This window comes from Molothrus aeneus, unplaced genomic scaffold, assembly GCF_037042795.1.
Source record: "Molothrus aeneus isolate 106 unplaced genomic scaffold, BPBGC_Maene_1.0 scaffold_35, whole genome shotgun sequence".
Classification (NCBI taxonomy): domain Eukaryota; kingdom Metazoa; phylum Chordata; class Aves; order Passeriformes; family Icteridae; genus Molothrus; species Molothrus aeneus.
The window spans coordinates 94,143-100,127 of record NW_027099016.1 but is presented as its reverse complement, the minus strand read 5'-3'; the positions used below and the strand labels follow the sequence as shown (position 1 = coordinate 100,127).

At 53.5% G+C, this 5,985-nt stretch overlaps 1 long non-coding RNA gene across 1 annotated transcript; it reads right to left on the bottom strand.

The window, feature by feature from the left end:
- Positions 1-1,391: 1,391 nt before the first annotated feature.
- On the bottom strand, positions 1,392-5,777 carry LOC136570703 (uncharacterized). The gene is made up of 2 exons (XR_010785557.1): positions 2,331-5,777; positions 1,392-2,227 (listed from the first exon to the last, which is right to left on the bottom strand). It is a non-coding gene; the product is annotated as an uncharacterized lncRNA (long non-coding RNA).
- Between the last annotated feature and the right edge of the window lie 208 nt (positions 5,778-5,985).

Here is a 5,985-nt window from a genome sequence, read left to right as displayed (position 1 = left end):
CCCCAATCGGTGAGTTTGTATTGGGGCTGGTTCCCGATTGTGTTAAAAGTTTCGTTTGGTTTCGTCCGAAACCGCATTGATTCAGTTTTCTCTGCTTCCGAGTCGCTGCTGGACTCGGTGGGCTCCGCAGAGCAATCCGAGGAGCTGTGGCTCCCTTCAGAGTCGGAAGTCGACTGCCAATATACTTCCGGTCTCTGCTGCCGTTTTGTTCGGCTTCGGCCCCGCTCCTCCCCTCGGGGGCGGTGCCGCTCCCGCCCCCTGGGCTCGCCCCGCCTCCCGCAGGGAGGGATCTCTCCCATATATGGTGGCATCAGTGGGCGCGGCTCTCGAGTGAGTGTCCGCCCTCTGTCGCACCCCCACGCATGCGTGTCTGCTGGGATCCACAGCTCCCGGCTGGGCATGGGCTTAGCGCTGGTTTCCCGCGCATGCATGTTCGCGGCTGGCTGCGTTTCTGGGTTCTTCCCGCCGCAGGCCGGTGGGCTCCACCCCTCCTCCCGGCCACCCGCGCCATATTCAAACGGGTAGGGCGGCGGATCCCCTCCGCCGTTCGCCCGCGCGCCAGCCCTCTCGATATTTCGGGCTTCTGCCGCCAATCCCTCCCAAAAGGACCGTGCGAGTCCCTCCGCTTCTTGCGCTAAGTCGGCTATCGGCGGGGAAGGGATGGGCGAGGGGTCCGCGGGCACCCCGGGGGGCTCCGGAGGTGGTCTGGGCCCCGGCGGGTCCCCCGAAGGGGTCCGCAGGTCCCCCAGGGGCTCTGGGCTCGGGGAGGGGTGGGATGCACCCGGCCCCCGCGTTTCCCTGTTTTCAATCGGGTCGCCACTGGGGGGGGTTCGCGTTATCGCCCCCTCCCCCCGCTGTGGCGTGATTAACAGACAGGAGCGCGCAGTGTTCCACGTCTCCTGTTCTTCTAATGCTTTGCGTAGGGCGGCTTCTGCCTTCCCCCACGCTTTCAGGCTTTTGCTGCTGCCTGTGGCTTTTGTGTCCTCTGCTAGTGCGACAGTACATTTCTGCCACACTTCAGAGTGCAATATATCTATGGGTCGATTAACGACCCCAAGCTCCAAGAGTCTCGTCAATGCGAGATTAAAATTCTTGAGCTCACATTTGATTCCCCATTGCATATGTATCAAACTTACGACCGTCGCTATCGCTTCCATACGAATCGCGGGTCCTGGGACATCCCCCTTCTTTGCTATAGCCGTTCCGGCGTTGAGTGCTGTCCCCTGGCCAGGAGTACTCCCGACGCCCGGACTCGTTCCCGGTCCCGGGTTTCAGCACCACTATGTTGCCTTCTTGTGAAGGCCGCGATGACCCGGTATCGGAGTCCAGCACTGCGATCTCCTCCTTGGGATCCCTCGTGGCCAATAACGGACGCTGACACCAATGTGGTGGACGGTTAAAGGCGTTTATTGAGGGGTCTCGAGGGTATTTATGGACTAAGGGGCTTCTCTACGTCAGACAGGGGTTTGGCTATACTTTCTAGGGTTAGTATGGAGTGGAAAGTTACTGGCATGCATAGGTTAGGGGGGCTACACGTTTGGCTACATTCCAAGGGTGATCCTTATCTATGGGGAGAGGGGTAGAAGGATTCCTGTAATTTTCCGTCACAGCCCGAAATCTTCCGAACGCCTGTCCCTATGCCTACCACACTTCTCCCTTAATTCTGCTTTGGCTCCCAGGGTCCCTCGCTCCCCCCAGTCCAGGCACTTGAGGCTCACCCCTCTCTTGGCGACCCTTTCATCTCCTGGACCCTGCTCATCTCTAGGCTCCCCTACTCCTCCACGCTGCCAGGGATGGATACCAAAGCCTCCGGCCTTACAAATATTGAAACAGCTCCATGCAGGGAGCCCTTGGAGTTCCTGAGGATTGGCAGAAGCCTTCCTCAAGATGTCCTGCCTTGGGTATTTTTGGTATGGCAAAACAAGCTCCTAAAGGTTGCTTGATTTGTGCTAACACCAAGGTTTGAAAGACGTGTTGGCCAAGGAAGGCTGGAACCTAGAAATGGAGAATACGACCCCCTTCCCTCATAATTATTATAATTTTGAAATTAATGGATGGAAAAGGGATTTCCTTTACAAACCCCCCAGGGCAGCTGGTCCCAGTGCCCCCTCGGGATAGCAACAGGAGCTATAGCCAGAACTTCAGGAGCAGCAAGCTGGAATGGCAGGGCAGGCTCTCCCAGGGCAGCAAGCGAGAGGCAGCAGAAACTCCAGGGCCCTGCCCGAAGCTGTGGGGTGTCCAGGTGTTGGGTTACAGTCTGTCAAGAAGCTCTGAAGCAGTGGCAGAGAACAGTGGGGCTGGACAGGGAATTGCTCCCTGAAATTTCTCACCGGCAATGGCTGGTCCTGGGATCTGGACTTGTGCAGAGGAGGCAGCCCCTGGTGGGGAACGGGGTGTTTCCACTCCTGGCACAGCACGCACCGGCTCTGGGCTCCCAAGCAGCAGAGAAGCAAGCCAGCAAGCCCAGTCACAGTGCCAAAGGAAAAGAAACAAAAAGAAACAGACAGAACCAACAGAAGCAGCAGGATCCCTGGCCAAAAACACCAGCAGTGTGGCCACTCCAGCAGCTGGCTGGGATGGAAAGGAGCTGCCCACACCCTGCCCCAAACTCTCTCTGGAAACCCCAACCTGGCTCCCACTCATTGCAATACTCCTGGACCAGCAACCATCCCGGACCAAAAACAAAACAATGAACCCCAAAAACTCTGTGAGATAAAAAACCATCCACTAGACACTGTTATAGGTAGATAATGAGATGATTGGCTCTTGCAATTAAGGGATGACTATTGTGTGAATATTAATAAAAGCTTTAGTGATGTATTGTTATGTTATTCCAGTTTAGATGTCCTCTGTTCTCCCCATAGTTCCCTTTCCCCCCCTCTGTATTGCTGTCTAAGACAGGTAGAAAGAAGGCGTGCACATCTCCCTTGCACTGGACAGTTAGGAATGGAAGCTTGCTGCTTAGGGGGTGTGGCATGGCAACACCTGACCTCCAATCAAGCTACAAGAAAGCAGTCTCCACCAATAAATGGCAAAGAAGAGCTGACTGACAGACTTTGGGAGGGGCCAGGATTGGCTGATGCAACCCCCAGGGGTATAAAAGACTGAGCATCCATCTTGAAGATGAACTGGCCATGTGGTATCCACAAGGGTAGTTCCCAATGCTGTGAATTTTTCCTTATGTAGTCCTTTTGTTGTATTTTTGTCAAGGTTTAATAAACCTTTTAAATTTTCAAAGTGAGCAGTTGTTTTTCATAACACCAAGTTAAAAAGAAACTTGCCAGAGGAGGGAGGCCTTAGGGCTTGTCCTGTGTGCCTTCCAAAGATGCTAGGTGGCTTTTACCAGAATGCCCCAAGTGGGAAGGCTTAAATATCTTCTGGTAACAGCATGTCAGCTAACAGGGTGGCCAGAAGCATTTCCAACTGCTTCAGCAACTACAGGATCAGTTATAAAAGTATTTTTAGAACAAATAATTTGAAGATATGGGATCATGGATGCAATAGACTCAGGCAGAGGAACTCATTTTACAGGAAAAACTCTTGAAGGGGTTATGACTGGTTTAGGAATATAATGGAACCTCCATACCTCCTGGCACCCCCAGAGCTCAGGTCAGGTAGAAAAAAAAAATGAGTGAAGAAATAAAGAAACACCTTTTGAAGCTAGAAATAGGAACCAAGATACCATGGGTACAGCTTTTGCCATTGGCTCTGGCAAAAAGAAGAGACAGACCCAGGGCAGATATTCAATTATCTCCCTTGGAATTGATGTCTGGAATTCCTTACCCTGGTAATTCTCCACCTAGAGCAGGGTGGAGATAAGGGATGTACATTTAAGGCAGTCCGTGGCCAGAATCCTGTCTCTTGTGAAATCTCTCCCACAGGAAGCTGGGCTGGCACAGAGCCTGCCCTGGGACTTTGCTGTTGCCAACACCCAGCCAGGACATCGGCTCCTGCCTAAGGAGTGCAGAGCAGCACCACTGGTGGCCAAGGGGCCCATGCCAAGTGTCCCTGAGGCCAGAAACAGCCGCCAGCACAGCTGAACACGGGGGGACCCCTCAGCCTGGCCTCAGGGGCTCTGAAGCCCCGGAGATTTGCACTTCCCGCCTGCAGCAGGACCATGGGAGCCGCCACTGAGCCTGCCCTGAAGGCAACGCAGCAGCAGCCAGGGCTCCACAGCGGGCCAAGCCCCTGGGCCTGCCCACAGATCCTCTGCTCAAACCCTCGGAAATCCTGGCCACCCTCCTCTGGCACCTCCAGCCACTGCGGCCAAGCCTTGCTGCCACTGCTGCAGCTTCAGCGCTGGCTGGGTCTTCACTCGCCGCAGGTGGTGGGGAAGATAATGTGAGAATTTGACTAAATAATTAGATTACACTATTAGAATATTTTCCTTAATAGTTTATACTGTCAGTCAGGGTTGGGCCAGAGGTGGGAGAATCAATTTGCAGCCTTAGGAAAAGAAGTAGCAAAAGTTCTTAAACTTAGCAATTGTTGGGTCAGGAGGGGCATGAGGACCTGAAAGCTGGCCATGGGTTGCCAGCCAAGCCAAACTTAAATGGTGGGTCAGCACCCCGAGTGAGGTCCATAATGGAATGGGATTTTGGGATGAGGAAGGAAGTCCATGGCAGCTTCATTGTTCTGAAAGAGGTATTTATTGCCTAAAAAGGATGGGGCGTTTATTCACAAATGCAGGAAAAAACATTTGTGAATAAACCTTACCTTTGGGTTTAGACTGTTGGACCCCCAACTGCCCTCCTTATGATTGTTCAAATATTGAGGCAGATGGAATGAAATCCAGTCACATGAGAAATGGAACATTTCAACATCAGATGGTATTATATTATCTATTAGCATAAAAAGGAGCAGTTTGTGGAAAATCAAACAACTCAGGGACAGAATTATGTCATTGGGTCAAAGAAGACCCAGGAAGAAAAGATTAAATCAATGGTATTTAAAGTTTGTAAAGGCAATTACTAAGAAAATAAAAGAGGAGGGATTGAAAGAAATAAGATGAATGTGTCTTTACAAACAGAAGTGTGAATCTGCTTGGGGATAGGGCCATGAACTCAGAGATAGGGAAGTAACAAAGGAAGCTATTAGCTCTAGAGAATGTTACTGATCAACACAGACTGTTGCTCAGCCAAGGCCCTGTTAAATTCCTGAACCTAGAGCATGAGAACAAAGACTTAGTCAAATAATGAGTAGGTTTTTCTTTCTTTTATATAACGAACGGGGGGTGCATAGAGCAGGCGATTCGGTAAGTCTGTACCTTCTGATTACCTCAGCCGCGGGAAAAAGGAAGAGGGTGATGCAGCAGGGATTTTCAGATAAAAGAGAGGCTGCATCCTCCAACCATCTGAGAGACCCCACGGGAAATGCCCCTTTATTCGAATAAAGTTACAGGACCCCTCTGTCTCCTTTTTGGACATAAACCTCTGACATAGTGGATTAATTCCACACACACACACCCAGATCGACCCACCCACCCCGCGTTTTCGCCCTCATCACCTCCCTCGTGCTGCGCTGCCGCACGCCAGCACTGAGGCCTGCCGCGGAGAACGGAAAGCGGCGCCTGCCGCTGTGTCCGACAGTGCCCCGCGCCGCCCTCAGCCGCTCCCGACAGCCCCCGCGCCGTCCTCAGCCTCAGCCGCCGCCGCCGCCGCTCCGGTGGGTCCCGTTTGCGGGGTGAGGGGAATCTCACCGGGACCGGGATCACCGGAAAGCCCCTGGCATCCGCTGGGCTCCGCCGGGACCTCCCTGAGCCGCGGCGTTGCCTGCAGGTCCCGGCCCCCCACGGCGAGCAGAGGAAATGGTTAGGGATTCCCCCCCCCCGCGGGAATGGAAGCGGCAGGGCCCGGAGGCCGCTCCTCCCCCAGTGCCTCCTAATAACCTTCCAATGCACCTTCCCTAGTCCCTCCCGGTGCCCTCTCAGTTCCCTCCTGGTACCCCCTGGTGCCCACCACTAACCACCCAGTAACTTCCCAGTCC